Genomic DNA, 13,941 nt, shown 5'->3' with positions numbered 1-13,941 from the left:
TGAAGCTTGGCAGAAAAAGACCCTCAGTTTTGATAGTGATGGTTAACCTCCTAAAGAGCTTTCCTTTGTTGATAATTTCTGTTAGAATATAATTCATGTTTAGCACTTATAAAATGTGTATTTCATGAACTGCCTTGCTGACAGTGGAACCTCCAGTTATTTCTTTCTTTCAAAACAGATACACACCTCCCCAGCTGGACAAAGCCAGTGATGAATAAGCACTCTTATCATCTTTCTGACATATCACAGTTGTCTTGCCTCATGGTAGAGAATACCAAACCATCCAGCAAGAAAGCAGGCCGTGTGAATAGCCTTGCTGAATTCCTAATTGTTTGCTCTGGCAGTTCCCAGTGAAGCAGCTGGTTGTCTTTGGGAAGCTATGCTTGTTGTTTTGGGTTTGAACATCATGTGTCTTTAATTTTCAGCACTAGCCACAGGGATAAGTATCACAAATATCTGCTTGAAGGGCCTTTGCCCTTGGGAACCCAATATATATTTGGCAGCCTCTCTGACAGTGGGACTGAGGGGAGAATCAAAGTTGACTCATTGCCTTATATCCCCTCAGGGAGAAGAGGGAATAAAAAGGGCAATTGCTTCTTCCTTCAGTTGCCTGAAGCAAGTCTTTCCTGGTTTGTAGAGAATAAACAAATGATATTTTCTAGAACAATCTTCCATCTATATGATCAAAATATTCCATCCAGTATCATACAGCGAATTCTGGGGCTTGACTTCCTTGCATCCTAGTGTGGTCCCTGGTGGAGTTTAGAAATCCATAACCTTACATATCATCAGAAACTGACATTCACACCTTCCATTCAACGCTCACCTCTGACAGAATCTACTGTTTCGTTGTTCAGCTTAATGCACTGTAAGCTAACTAAAATGAATTTGTAGAATGTTGTGTACGCTCTCAGGTGCATAACTGTAGAGTAGGTTTTATTTATTGTGACCAAACAATTAACAAAATTCTGATCTCCTATCGAACGATTACGACCAACATAAATAGCTTCACTGAAAGTCACAGGATGATGCTCATGTTCATTACCCTGCCTGTGAGTGTACCTTCTGAAGTATTCTCCACCTTATTTGCCACACTGAAGTGAAACAGTCATTAGTGTGCTGGTAACATACACAGGGGAAGCCCAAGCCCCAAAGTATGCATTAGCTAAAGATTAAGCAGGATGCCAGATGAGCTTTGATTCATTTTAGAAATGTTGCTAGACAGACCCCCAAGCTCACACCAAGTGATGCCAAGATATTTGCTCATGTCTCCATTGCCCCTTATCTCAAGTGGTGCAACTGCCAGAAATAATTTTAGTTAATAGAAAAACTTCACACATTTTGCACATTGCTCTTTCCTATGTAAATCTCATTAGTTTGTGATTTCTGTTTGAAAATAGAATTCAGCTCTTGTATTTTAGATCTGAAAAGCATCTTTCTTTAAGACAGCATTTCCATTTTTCTAGGAAACCCATTCCTTTTATTATATAATCAGCTCAACTCAGCACAAGAATCTTATATAAGAAGGCAGCAATTATCAACTGAGAAAGCCTAGCATTTTCTTTTTCTTTCTAAGATTTGAAGTTTTGCTGTTAGTCCTGAAGTGCAGTGCTTTGCTAAGGAATATAATTTGAGTGGATGAAGGACTTGATATACTTCTCATAACACAGGAAAGAATTTCGGCTGGGGAAGAAGCTCTCAAAGATGATTGAATGTATTAGCTTAGCATGAATCTGAACTTCATCTTGCAAAACACTGCACAGGGTCTCAGTGATACAGAGCCCCTTGGAATCAGCTGTTGTCTCAGCTGAAAATAATAGGGCTCAAAAGAGTTCTAATTATTCCTAATTTGAAAGGTAAATTAGTATGACTTTATATGAAACTAATTTTACATATGCTTGTATGTTATATATATTAATAAATGTATTTAATCACTCTGTCCAACAGAGAATATGGCCTTGATCTGTAAGAAAGATCCCCTCTTTACAGTCGCAGGAGTGTATGCCTGGACCTAACTGTACAATTAACAGTTTGTGACAATTTTTGCTTTGTGACAAGTTCATTAGGTTTTAAGTGCTTTAGGTTTCATTATTGTATGATTCCATTAGTGTACTTTACATCTACTTCCAGTAGTTTATTAGGGTGCAAGGACCAAAGCTCCTCAATCAGTATCATGTATTTTACACAGAAGAGCCAGACAGAGGTGTGGCACAAGGTAAAGTGTTTCTCTTCCTTACTCTTTGTTTTAGCTTGGCTTTACACTGAGGTAAAGCAACTGTCTTGCACAGTATTACACAGACATAGAAAGACACTCTGTGCTTCAGCAAGGGCTGAAGCAAGAAAAACAAGTGTGCTAATAGCAAAGCACAGCAGAAAATACTTTAGGAGGATCTATAAAAAGTTTAAATTGGTAAAACATGTATGTGGGCGGGTTAGAAAGAATAAAGCATAATTAAGTTACTGAAGCCTCAGCAGGGCTCTGAACATTGTTCAGTGTACATTGCAGTTTGCTTTAAAGAAATGTCAAGAATACCCACATCCTTAGAAAGGGGACTTTTTTTGTAGTTTAGCATTAATTTTAACAAATGCATGAAGGCTGCCCTTTCTTGGACCTTGTGTCATTCTGTTGCAGGGTACTGAGTGTATTACAGGAATGTATGAAGGCAAAAATCCCACCTTCTGCAAACTAGTCACAGAGCTGGGCTGTGCATATTAGGCACAGCTGAAAGTCAGGGGGGAGCTTTGCCATCCTGTACTAAAAAGGGTTCTGGGGCACATCAAAACTGGGCTGGGAGACAGCTTCCTGCCAGTCTGCCTTGGTGGGGAAAGCCCTCCGAGGTGCTCTGCCCAGATGCCCAGAGAAACATGGATGGATGAGAGGGAATAAGCTTTGCCTTCTCTCCCTCTGAAGTAGAGGGGAGCAGGAAAAAGGGTGCCAATCACAGAAAAGTATCCTTGCAGCTACTGGAACATCATTTCTAATTGCCCTGTAATGTGGACAGTTTAGGTCCAATGCCTCCATGCTGTGAGTGACCTAGACACTGCCCTCTTCTCCCCCCACTGACCCCTGCTTGCCCTTCTCTTTCCCTGGAGCTTCCTGTGGATGACCCTGAGTGACCACCACAGTGAAGGGCCTGGGCTGTTCCTTTACAAAACCCTGTGTTACTCCTGAGGCCACAGAAGAAAACACAACCGTGATCTTCATAAAGCGCTGCAAAATAGCACATTTTGCTGAATGATACTGCTTCTGTGGTCATCACAGCAGACCACATCTCCTGACCCTGACCATGTGAGTTCTATGGTGCACACAGTGTGGTAAACCTGGAGCCAGACAGGGTTTTCAGTCCTAGCTAAAACAGGCAGCCTTTCGATTAACTCCCCTTCTCATGGTGCCCAAAGCCCAAGGCCACTGGGACTCGGTCCTGCCCCTTATCGAGGCCTATCTCCTTCCCAAAACATCCTTCCATGAACGCTCAGTGGGCTTCGTTGTGACAGGGGACTCCTTCACTGGCAGATTAGTGTAATGTTGTGGCTGGGAAAGTCACGTAAGGCAGCCATAATATGAAATTATGAAGAGTAATGAGGATTTGAGCTGTTATCTATCTCATAAATACACATTCTAATGTGCAGAAAAACCACAGTGTTGACTGAAAATATAGCAATCTTCAGGGGAAAAAAAAAGATGTTAGCCAGAAGTGTCGTGTCTTTACATATGGTTCACCTAAAAAAATATATCTGACCTTTTTTAAGATGGCTGCCAGCCAACATTTCAGCAATATTTCCTTTGTGTTTCTGCTCACACGAAGTGATTTATGTCCAAGTACTCTCTAGCTGGTTCTCATATTGCAATAATGATTTTGATTGCTTGTTTATAGTTTTATCTGAACATTTCTGCCTGCCATGTCATATATTCTGAACCAGTATAAGTGTCGTTTATAGGCAACTGCTGTGCCCATGTAGAGGCAGTCCATTGTTTTTTCTGTCTTGGCTGTGACTTTTCATGTGTATTGTATGTAAGTTTTTTGGAGGCAAAGAAGGGGAGAAAGCGGACCGTATCTTCACATTGCTGAACAAGAAAATAATAGTTTTCAATTAAATTATTCCGACAGCTGTGTAGGGAAGTCAAAATTGGGTCAGGATATTTGGACCAAGTGAAAGTTTTATCCATGGGAAGACTTACCATACTTTCCTATGAAAGAAGTGAGGCCAGAGCTGCATACCATCAGCCCAGCAGTTGAGAGGCAGTCAGACTTGAGGGAAGTGCACTTGGGCCCAGCTGTAGGGAACAAGGTCATCTGTGCAGGACACTGCATGAGGAATGTGCTCCAGAACTTCAGGGTTTGCTGACACAGTGTCACACAGGACATTTAGTTCAGGTGTTTGAACTGAAAAGTTTGTCTACATAACAGGCAACTTATTTTGCACAGTTGATACCCACATGCATGTTAATGGATTGTATGTCCTTTAGGTGGTTTGACATGGAGTACAGAGGAAAGGGAAAACAAACTGATTTTTATAAAAAAAGGTGGGGAAAAAAGAGTAGACAGTAAAAATAAATGGTAGATTTACCCTGAAATCAAAATTCAATAACATAATGCAGTTTATATTAGTATAAATATCTATATCAATATTAACATGACAAATTAGGACGCTGTTTCAGTGAAAGAACGTTGTTTTTCATTTAAATAATATGCTCCAACAAATATTTTATTGGTTTTGGCAGAAACTGAAAATGTCCACCATCACTGTGATAAAGTCATGCGTGTGTAATGTCTGTTGTTTAACTTTCCACCTTTTGGAAACAAGAGACAAAACAGTTAGGAGGCAACAAGAAGAAACTTTCTTGTTTCCACAGTATGCAAAGGGTTTTTTTTTCAGAAAGTACCTTTTCTTTAAGTGTAGGTATTTTTCAAAAGATAGCAGAGAAATCAGAACTAAAAATAATCTTCTTATTTAGTTGGGACTCCCAGAGATTCACAGAACAAAAGTCTGTTATGGTCACTGTTTCATCTGACTCATGTAAATCAGCTTGTACAATTTCACTCAGTAATTCCTTTACCAAGCTTATAACAACATACTGCTCATTAAAAGGTTGTGATCTGATAGTTATTGTTTTCACTTATGCTAAGTGTCCCAGCGACTTTAAAAGAATTAATCACACTCACATTAGGGATGAAAAACACCATATGAATCTTACAGTGTATTGATACCTAAAGCATGATGAAACTACCGCTGTCACACATACTGGGTAAGGAATCCACAAGGATGTGGGGCTGCAGTGGGTGGTCTTGGAGGTGAAGGCAGGGTCCTTTTCTTCATCCTCTTCTGCAGCTGTCCCCCTACTCAGCAGGTGGTCAGATGTCCCTGGCAGCTCCCACCCAGCACAGACCTTCCTTCAACCACTCATGCAGGGAGAATAACAGCCCTTGATTGGTGCTTGGCTAGCAGGAGTGGGAGCACCACCAGGGACAATCCTTGCCTTGAATTGCCCCACCCATGCTCTGCAGAAGACAAAAATGCCCAGTGTAGGCCCTTCAGTCTGCCCATGGGCAGCCCCCAGAGGACTGACGCTGGCTGTTGCATGGAAAGGTGCAACGTGGAGCATGTAGCTGGTGCCACAGGTGCCATCGCAGCAGTGGTGCTCTATCACTCGAGCCTACATGGGAGAATTCACAGACCCCCAAGTTCTAATGGTAGCATCCATCACAAATGCACGTACCTCGAGACAGTGAATCCAAATCTTGTTATGCAAGAAACCGGTAGTGGACAACTCTGTGTCTTGTACTTCTTTATAAAAGAGATGGTGTTCATGCTTCATGGAGCTTCACGCCATATTTCATATTCTATAGCTGCACACACAGATCTGCCTGCAGTGGCTATGATTGCACAAACATGTAATAAGGAGTGTTAAGGACACGCTTCAGTCCGGAAAGTCATTTAAAATCCTGAGAGGAGAACATAGTAGCTACTGAATTCTCTGACTGATGGTAGCTCAGTGAAACTATATTTGTTACACTCAAGCATGTGACTGGAAGAATAAGTGATTCCCAAAGGACTCGTCAGGAACAGTCCGAAGCTCCAGGACAGATTATTTCTTTTAGAAGACTGTTGACTGAGTCCACCCATTGCTGGGTCTGGTGCAGCTTCTCTTTTATTCTTGGCAACCTACCATCCCCAGTTTTCTTGCAAATAATTTACCACACATTTGAGGTGTATCATGGTGGGAGTAAGAACAGGGTTTTTTCTGAACAGCTATCATCCTTCAGCTTCTGGAAATCTATAAGTATATTCTCCTTTGCAAAACTGCTCCATACAAACACCCTCCACCCACCCACCCCCCAATATACTACTGAAGGTAAATATGCTCACTGTTAAAGTCTACTGGAGGGACAGGGCTCTGTTCCAATATTTTCCACAAATAGAGCTAAGGAACTAGCAGCATTGGGGAGCACCCCAGCTAGCAGATGTCAAACACTGTATCCCACATACTAATGATAATTTTGACAAGACTTTTGGAAGGAGAATATTGGGAATGGAAAGAACACAAGTTTTCGATGGAGGGAAATAGCGTTCACATTTCAATAAGCTCCAAAAATGCCTTTTTCAAACAGAGGTGCTTTGTATTATGCCATTCCTGTTGGCCATTTGGGGCTTTTTCATTAGATGTATGAACTTCTTGCCATAGTAATAAAGGTCAGGCACTATTGTGCCTCTTTTATGATACTGACTAGCACAAGTCGTGTATACAAACCCAGGAAGTATTTATTTATGTGTAATACATACTTAAATAGTGGACTACAAATCATTTAAAGATGCCTATGATATGAATCATACCACAATTCCATGGATAAGTGGAAACATTATGCAACTTATTGAGTTTTTAAAGCTCTAACGAATGTGAACTACACAGCAGACTTGGGCTGGACCTTTTCACCCCTTCTAATATATGCTGTGGCTATTTAATATTCCTCACTAGGGAGTAATGCTGGCATACAAGTCAGCAATATATTAGGCACTGGAGCCATGAACCTAGTGAGAACATAAACTAAACTGATTTTCAATATTGGTACATTACAAAAAGGACTATTATTGTGAGGTTAGAGATGTCAAAGTTGGTGACCTGGTATAATGAAGTATTCCCTGCCACATAGTCAAGCATGAAAAGTAATTGGAGGCGGTATAAACTTTTAGAGGCTTAGTGTTTTTTCCCTCCCCAATTAAATATTCCTTTGCACACACTTTTTTTTTTTTTTTACATTAAAAATAGTAATTTTTGAGAAGCATAAAAGCAGAAAAGATGCTCCTGTAAAGTTTGCAGTTGATGAAGAAATGTGTTTAGAAATGAGGTCACATCTTAATGCTTGAGTTACTTACATAAGGCACTGATGAAAAGCGAGTTTCTACCTGCCAGCTAGGAATGACATTAAAATATTATGGCAGCATGTGACCAGCTTTAGAGCTTAAAATCTTGAAAGGACACAGACAATGTCCCCTTTGAAGAACATTCCTGAAGATCACTTTACAGTTTCTGCTAAGCTTTAAAACACAGAGTAAAATGCCGCATGTCTAAGCAGCAACAATGAAAATTGTTACTTCATAGCTGCAACGTTTACATCTGAAAAACCACCACTGAAATCTGCACAGGTTTTTTTATCTTGTCTGTTAGAGGAAAAGGGTTAGCATTTAGTATAAGGAATGGTGTGTTAATACTGTGAATGTCATACTTTTCATTATGGCTCCACATCCCAAATTACTGCACTGGCTTTGAGAAAGTTATTCCTGATTTCCTCTGGCAGAAGCATTGCCTGAGCTGGCATCGCATCATTCCTCAGGAACTAGACTGCAGAGGGCACTCCTATATAAGAAGGAACTGCAGCCTCCAGGCTCATTTACTTTTAGCCTAGATGATTCATTGTTATTTTTTCTTGTTTAATAATTAATGACACTATTATTACACTAAAAGGAAAATCTTATTATTCTTGACAATTGGTTTTGTTATGATTATTTAATTTTCCCCCCCAAGTTTATACAATTACAATGTCTGTCAGTGCTCATATCATGTTCGGGTCATCAGACTCAGAAATTAAATGTACACAGAGGGGTGACCTATTAATATACCATCCCTAGGCATAACTTGAGTGAAGCAGCACAGGGAGTACATGGATGAGGATGGAGACAGCTTTTGCCATGTGCCAGGGAAGTCAGAGAGCTTCTGCCTGAGGCAGGCTATCCATGGAGCAGTACGAAAGCTACTTTTTCCTTCCTCTTGTCCTATCCCTGGGAAGGTTTTTTGGAAGCATCGCTTTGGTCTGGATTTCAGCTGTGACCGCAAGGAAAGACGAGCCTCTCAAACAATAGGTCCTGAGCCTTATAGGGTGGGTTTCTGCCCCCTGAACTGCTCTTCAGGATGGGGCTGGATGAACAGGCTTCAGCTAAATGTGGCCAGAGATCTGCGGTTTGCACAGCACAGCGGAGGCAGGGGGGTACAAAGCATGTGGCAGAAGCAGTGCAATATAGACTGGGGACTCTCTGAATAGTGGGAAGCTGGGTTAAGGCTGCCATAACCCAAACTACTCACTAGAACTGTTACACTAGGCCATTAAAACCCTGTGATATCTCAAGATTAGGAAGAAGCAAATACTGTAGTTTATGGCTACTTTAGCCTCACCCCCTCTTCCCTTTTTATGAATTAGAGGTAAAGCCTGTAATGGCATCATCCAGCATCTCAGCCTTAAGGCTGAATATTTTAAAGCCAACAGAATTAATTCTGGAAGTTCAGCTGGAGACTATGCAGCAACTACATCGCAGTTTAAATGTGCTTCCAATATTTAGCTTTGTTTAATGAGAACAAGTCCATACTAGCTTTGGCTTCTTCTGCAGGGGATACAGCTCATGTATCATCCAACCGACAACAGAAGGGTCATTTCGTTTCCTGTGGGTAGTGGAAAGTGATCTGCCTTTTCACACTTACTTCTGGAAACTTGTCACAGGGAAAGCGTAAGATCAGGCTAATGCTGTGCAAAAGAGCTGACTGAGCAAGGATAGCGAGACCTGGCTGTCGGAGCAGCAAATACACTTCCACAGCTGAGTCCTGAATCATGTTTATTTTCAAACTGAAGACCGCACATTTCAAATGAGAGATTTGTTCAGTAAAATGCATGCATTTCATATTTCATTACCACATGCTGTATATCTCATACAGTGGTTAAGAAATGAAGGAGTGTGGAAAGGACAGTTATTTGGGGGAGCTGTAACCATAAAGATTCCACTGAATAGGATTTTCCCTTGTTCCAAACTGTTATCTCACTAGATAAAAACATTGTGCTTTATGATTAAGCTAATTGTGTTGGACAAGCCAGTCTGCAGCACTAGAAGCCTGGATTTTCAAATGTGCTGAGTACTGGCAGCTGCAACCAAAGTCAGTGGGGGCATTTAAAGTGCAATTAAATGCGAAGTTCTCTAAAAATTCAGGCCAGAGGCTGTCTGTAAAACAGGAGTAGAGATGCTGCCTCGCCTCACAGGGGTGCTGTGAACATTTGTGGCACAGCTACTTACACTAACTAGTGAGAAGTTATACTGAAAAGTCGTTGAAAAAAAAATCTTTTTTCAGAGGAGGGTTTGGCTATAAAGTAAGGCCTTGACCCACAGACTGAACAGTGAAGAGGAAACAAACATGTACAGCTTGCCCATTTGTAGCCTGAATGGATGAGAGATCATGCCTCCTCTCTCCCAAAATAGGTTAAAAATCATAATAGATATACTACATGGACTGAATTAATGTGCAAGCATGTCTAATTCTCACATTCCCTAGGGCATTCCCTGCTGAAGGGGGTGTGTGGTATTTTTTAAAAAATATGTAATATATTTATAAATATAGGTAATATGCATAAACAATGTGTATTTGAGTAAGAAATCTTTATAAATCATCCAGTGAAGGGAGATGAAGATGATTAAGGGACTGGCGCATCTGACATAAGACGTGGGACTGTTGAGCCTGAAGAAGAGAGGAGAAAGCTCGTGGTGAGAATCTCATCAATGAGTACAAATACCCAAAGGGAGGGTGTAAAGAAGACAATCTTCTCAGTGGTATCCATTGAAAGGACAAGAGGCAATAGGCACAAATTGAAACATAGGAGATTAAGAAAAAATGTTAGAAAAAGCATTTTTACTACAAGGGTTCTCAAACACCGGAACAAGTTGCCTGGTAAAACTGTGGAGTGTCTGTCCCTGGATGAGCAACCCTCTCTCGTTTGCTTTGGTTTTAGCAGGAAGTTGGACTAGATGATCTCCAGAGGTGCCTTCCAACCTCAACCATTTTGTGATAAGCAAGGTGATATTTTTTTCCAATTTCTTCTTTGTTCACTTTCCTTGAAGTACTCGCAGAATAGATCAGTTTGTATCCTGTTCTGGTTTGGGGTTTCTGCTTATTTTTCTCCTTTATCAACTCTTTTACTTTTGTGGAAGCTGCTCTGTAATTTTACAGGTTATTGTAGTGTTCTGCTAGGTCTCCTGAAGTTATAACTTGTTTCTTCTTTTGTGAGTGAAGCTTCAGAGCAACATCACTGAGTGGCCCACTGGGAAATAAAAATTAAACAAAATATAGCATAGAATATAGCAGAAACTGAAATGAAACTATTCTCCCTAATGTCATTACAGAAGAAACTGAATCTATTTCAGTGTACTTTTTCAACTGAACAGGGAAAACCCTTGTCATAGGTGAGGACTAATTTGCCTGTAACTATCTATAAACTGAAGAAGTCACCAGGAATGAGAGCTGACATCTTAATAATAGTGGTAAATTGAAATTATTATATAAGAACAGAAATTTGTAATTCAGATCATTTGGGGGAGTGATTCTAAGGAAATAAACATACCAAAGTTGAAACACCCATAATAACAATAATTGGAATTTGCAGTAAATATTGCCCTGCAGCCTGCTGTTGCAACTGAGACAGTTTTAGATGCTATGACACAATGATTTATACACTTCTCTTCCTAAATGTTAGAGTAAAACTATACTGTATTGCTTTAATATATTTCCTACTTTTCCATGAATGGTTGTGAAAGACCTACTCATTTTACAGTAGTTTTTTGACAGGTTTTTCAAATTGTATTTAACCATATAGTGACTGACATGACATAAACTCAGAAGTGTGCCCTGCTAGGGTGATGGGAACATTTTTAAATACTGCTGCATAAAGCATGGAAATGTAGCAAGCCATTTAAATGATTAACACAGTTACTATTAGCAGGATAGAAAATATTTACAGAATAATTCTGTACTCTGTTATTGTAATATCTATTCATATTTGGATTGTGGTAACATTCAACACAACTGCAAAAAAAAAGGTCAAAATCTATAAATACTTCACAGGCAACAGAGACAATACTATGTCACATTGGACGTACTAATTATGCAAGATCCTGAAACTAGTTACCTTTTTTTTTCTTTCATACTTTCTGGTTTTCTTCCCCCTCTTTCACATTACTTTTTTGTTACTTGTTCCAACTGGCCTTCATTGATATTTCTTGGGGGTTTTTTAGGACTCTGGAACTGACTGGTATATTTATATCATGTGAGTATGTAATGAGTGTTATTAGATCATCTTTTAGTTCATTCAAAATTCTAAGTAGAATGGATCTTCTGTACCTTATCTGCCCAGTTTCAGCAATGCCTCAAGCACTGAATTTTTTTTTATAGTGATATTCAGGCTGATATTCAGACTCATTTTCTTGCATATTTTGTTTTACTCCTAAAGATGCTGATGAGAAGGTGCAAATTATCACTTAATTTCTTCTAAAATCTAGCTTCAGTATCTGTACCCAGCTTTATTCTGCCTCCACATTTGGATATTTTTTGTTCAGGAATAGGGAATAGAAGTGGGGTTCAACAGATATGCTTATAGTATTGTAACATCCCTTAAGAGTGCTGGGTAATGTGCTCACCTTGTTCTTTACTTCTTTCTACTCTGAGGATTCTGGAAGAAGTCTAAATTCTGTTAGCTGTTATGTGTTGGGATTTTCTCCACTCCTGCAATATGAATAAACTAGTGTAATAAATCTGATAATGAATCTTCTGATTGGAATGCTTCATGACATTATTATGCCACTTCTTATGTCTATTGACCATATTAGTATCTGTTGAGGGAGATTAGGAGAGAAGGTATAGATGCAAGGGTTTTCTTAAGTCCTTGGAGGTGGGAGATAAAATGGGACACTGGCAGTGGAAAGAAAACACACAGAGATCTCTTACTCCCCAACGAAAAGGCTGAGAAGCTTGAACCAGTATTTTCTTCCTTTGAAGAAATCTACTAATGACAGGTCTTCAAGATCTCACTTTTCCCAATATCCTGAGCTACAGTAAAGATTGCTGTATTTGGTTAAAGCCTGTTTCACAAATGAAGACTTGTAGGAAGAACTAAGGTGTTTTGTCAACTCCTTTCTGGGCCATACATGACAACTCAGATCAGGACCAAACCAGCCAATTTAGAAACAGCAGATAAAGGACCCAGAAGACAGTTTACATCAAACATATTATTTTTATGATAGTTGGAATGTTCGAGGTATTTATGAAATCCGGATAGAGAAATTAACATTTCTGAAAAATCCTAGAACAAATGATGAGGAGTGGGATCATGCTGTGTTGTATAATATTTTCTTATATAAAAATATTTTCCATTCTCTTTTGTAGGACTTTTATAACCCAAAGGATTCTTGCAAAAATACAGAGCATTATTGTAACAATATAGAGGGAAATGACACATAGCAGAATGATAATTGCTTACCATGAAGTGTGGATTGAAATGCAGTCAATGCATTTGCTTGCTTCTAACTTTTGAATGAAGGCATGAAGTCCGTATAGTGCAGGCAAACTTGCAGGCAATGTTTCTGTTTCTTCTCCTAGTACTTTTAAAGTTCAAATGAGTTAGTTATATTCAGAATGTTAAACCAAAGAGATAGCCCATCAAAAATATATCTCTATCAAAAATATTTCTCCACCTAGGTGACATTGGGGGACATGCACAGAAAAATATTTTGAACATCATCATTTGTACTTCAAACACACTGGACACGATGGCTGAAAGAAGGACCTCAGGTACTGTGTAATCACATAATAAAAAGTAGTTCCTGTTCTAAATTTGTGTTTTAAGTACATACATCATAGAGCAAGGAGAGGGAGGAGGAACATCAGACTGTGGCTGGAAAGTGAGTCAAGAAAGGCTGAGTGCCTGGCTCACTATCTCTCAGGAAGCTGTACCAGCAGCAGGAACGGCTCTCCCCAGAATGTCAGCCAGCACATCAATAGCATTCTCTTTAGTAAAAAGAAAAACTGGAAGACAAATAAGTTGGCTAACTTTTTATCTCCCTTCAATGAGAGGTTTAATTCAGTTTCAATTTGAAGTTCAGATGAAGGTTGAGTCTTGTCTTATTTTATCTAAATGAGTTCATCTGTCTCATATCACAGTTTTACTTTGTTATGCATTTTAGCCTTCTGGTCTTTTTCATGTGAGGTAGTAAATACTGGCTCTTTTCAACAGTTGAAATGTCAGGACATGATCATTTTGAATGTGCTAGATGAAATCTGTGAAATGCTGCATTTCTTTTTCAGTGATCTCTGGAATGAAATCACGGTTCATAGGGCTAGAGGACTGGAAGTGACGTCCAGGGTCACTGAGTCTGGTGCAGTGAGTGCAGCCCAGTGCACAGGCACTGCAGTTTATAATCCCTTTCACATGCCCACAGACTGCTGAGGGTTTTTGGTGTGGGATTTTTTTTTTTTGCCCAATGTTTGAACACTTCACTGCAAACAGACACTGGATTAGGGAACAAGATTTTGCTCTTCAGTGGAGAATAAGAGTCCTCAAACAGAAAAGAGCTTGCAGTCATATTTTATGTAGGTGGCCTGGGGTAGGGATATTGATGCTGGATTCTGCCTCTTCT

General features: G+C 39.7%; 1 long non-coding RNA gene across 1 annotated transcript; it reads right to left on the bottom strand.

The window, feature by feature from the left end:
- Positions 1-10,500: 10,500 nt before the first annotated feature.
- LOC113478783 lies at positions 10,501-12,022 on the bottom strand. Its single transcript, XR_003398137.1, has 2 exons — positions 11,947-12,022; positions 10,501-10,574 (listed from the first exon to the last, which is right to left on the bottom strand). It is a non-coding gene; the product is annotated as an uncharacterized LOC113478783 (long non-coding RNA).
- Between the last annotated feature and the right edge of the window lie 1,919 nt (positions 12,023-13,941).

The sequence above is a fragment of the Athene cunicularia genome, assembly GCF_003259725.1.
Source record: "Athene cunicularia isolate RWA chromosome 3 unlocalized genomic scaffold, athCun1 chr3_part1, whole genome shotgun sequence".
In the NCBI taxonomy this organism is placed as follows: domain Eukaryota; kingdom Metazoa; phylum Chordata; class Aves; order Strigiformes; family Strigidae; genus Athene; species Athene cunicularia.
This window is presented reverse-complemented; position numbering and strand designations above follow the sequence as displayed.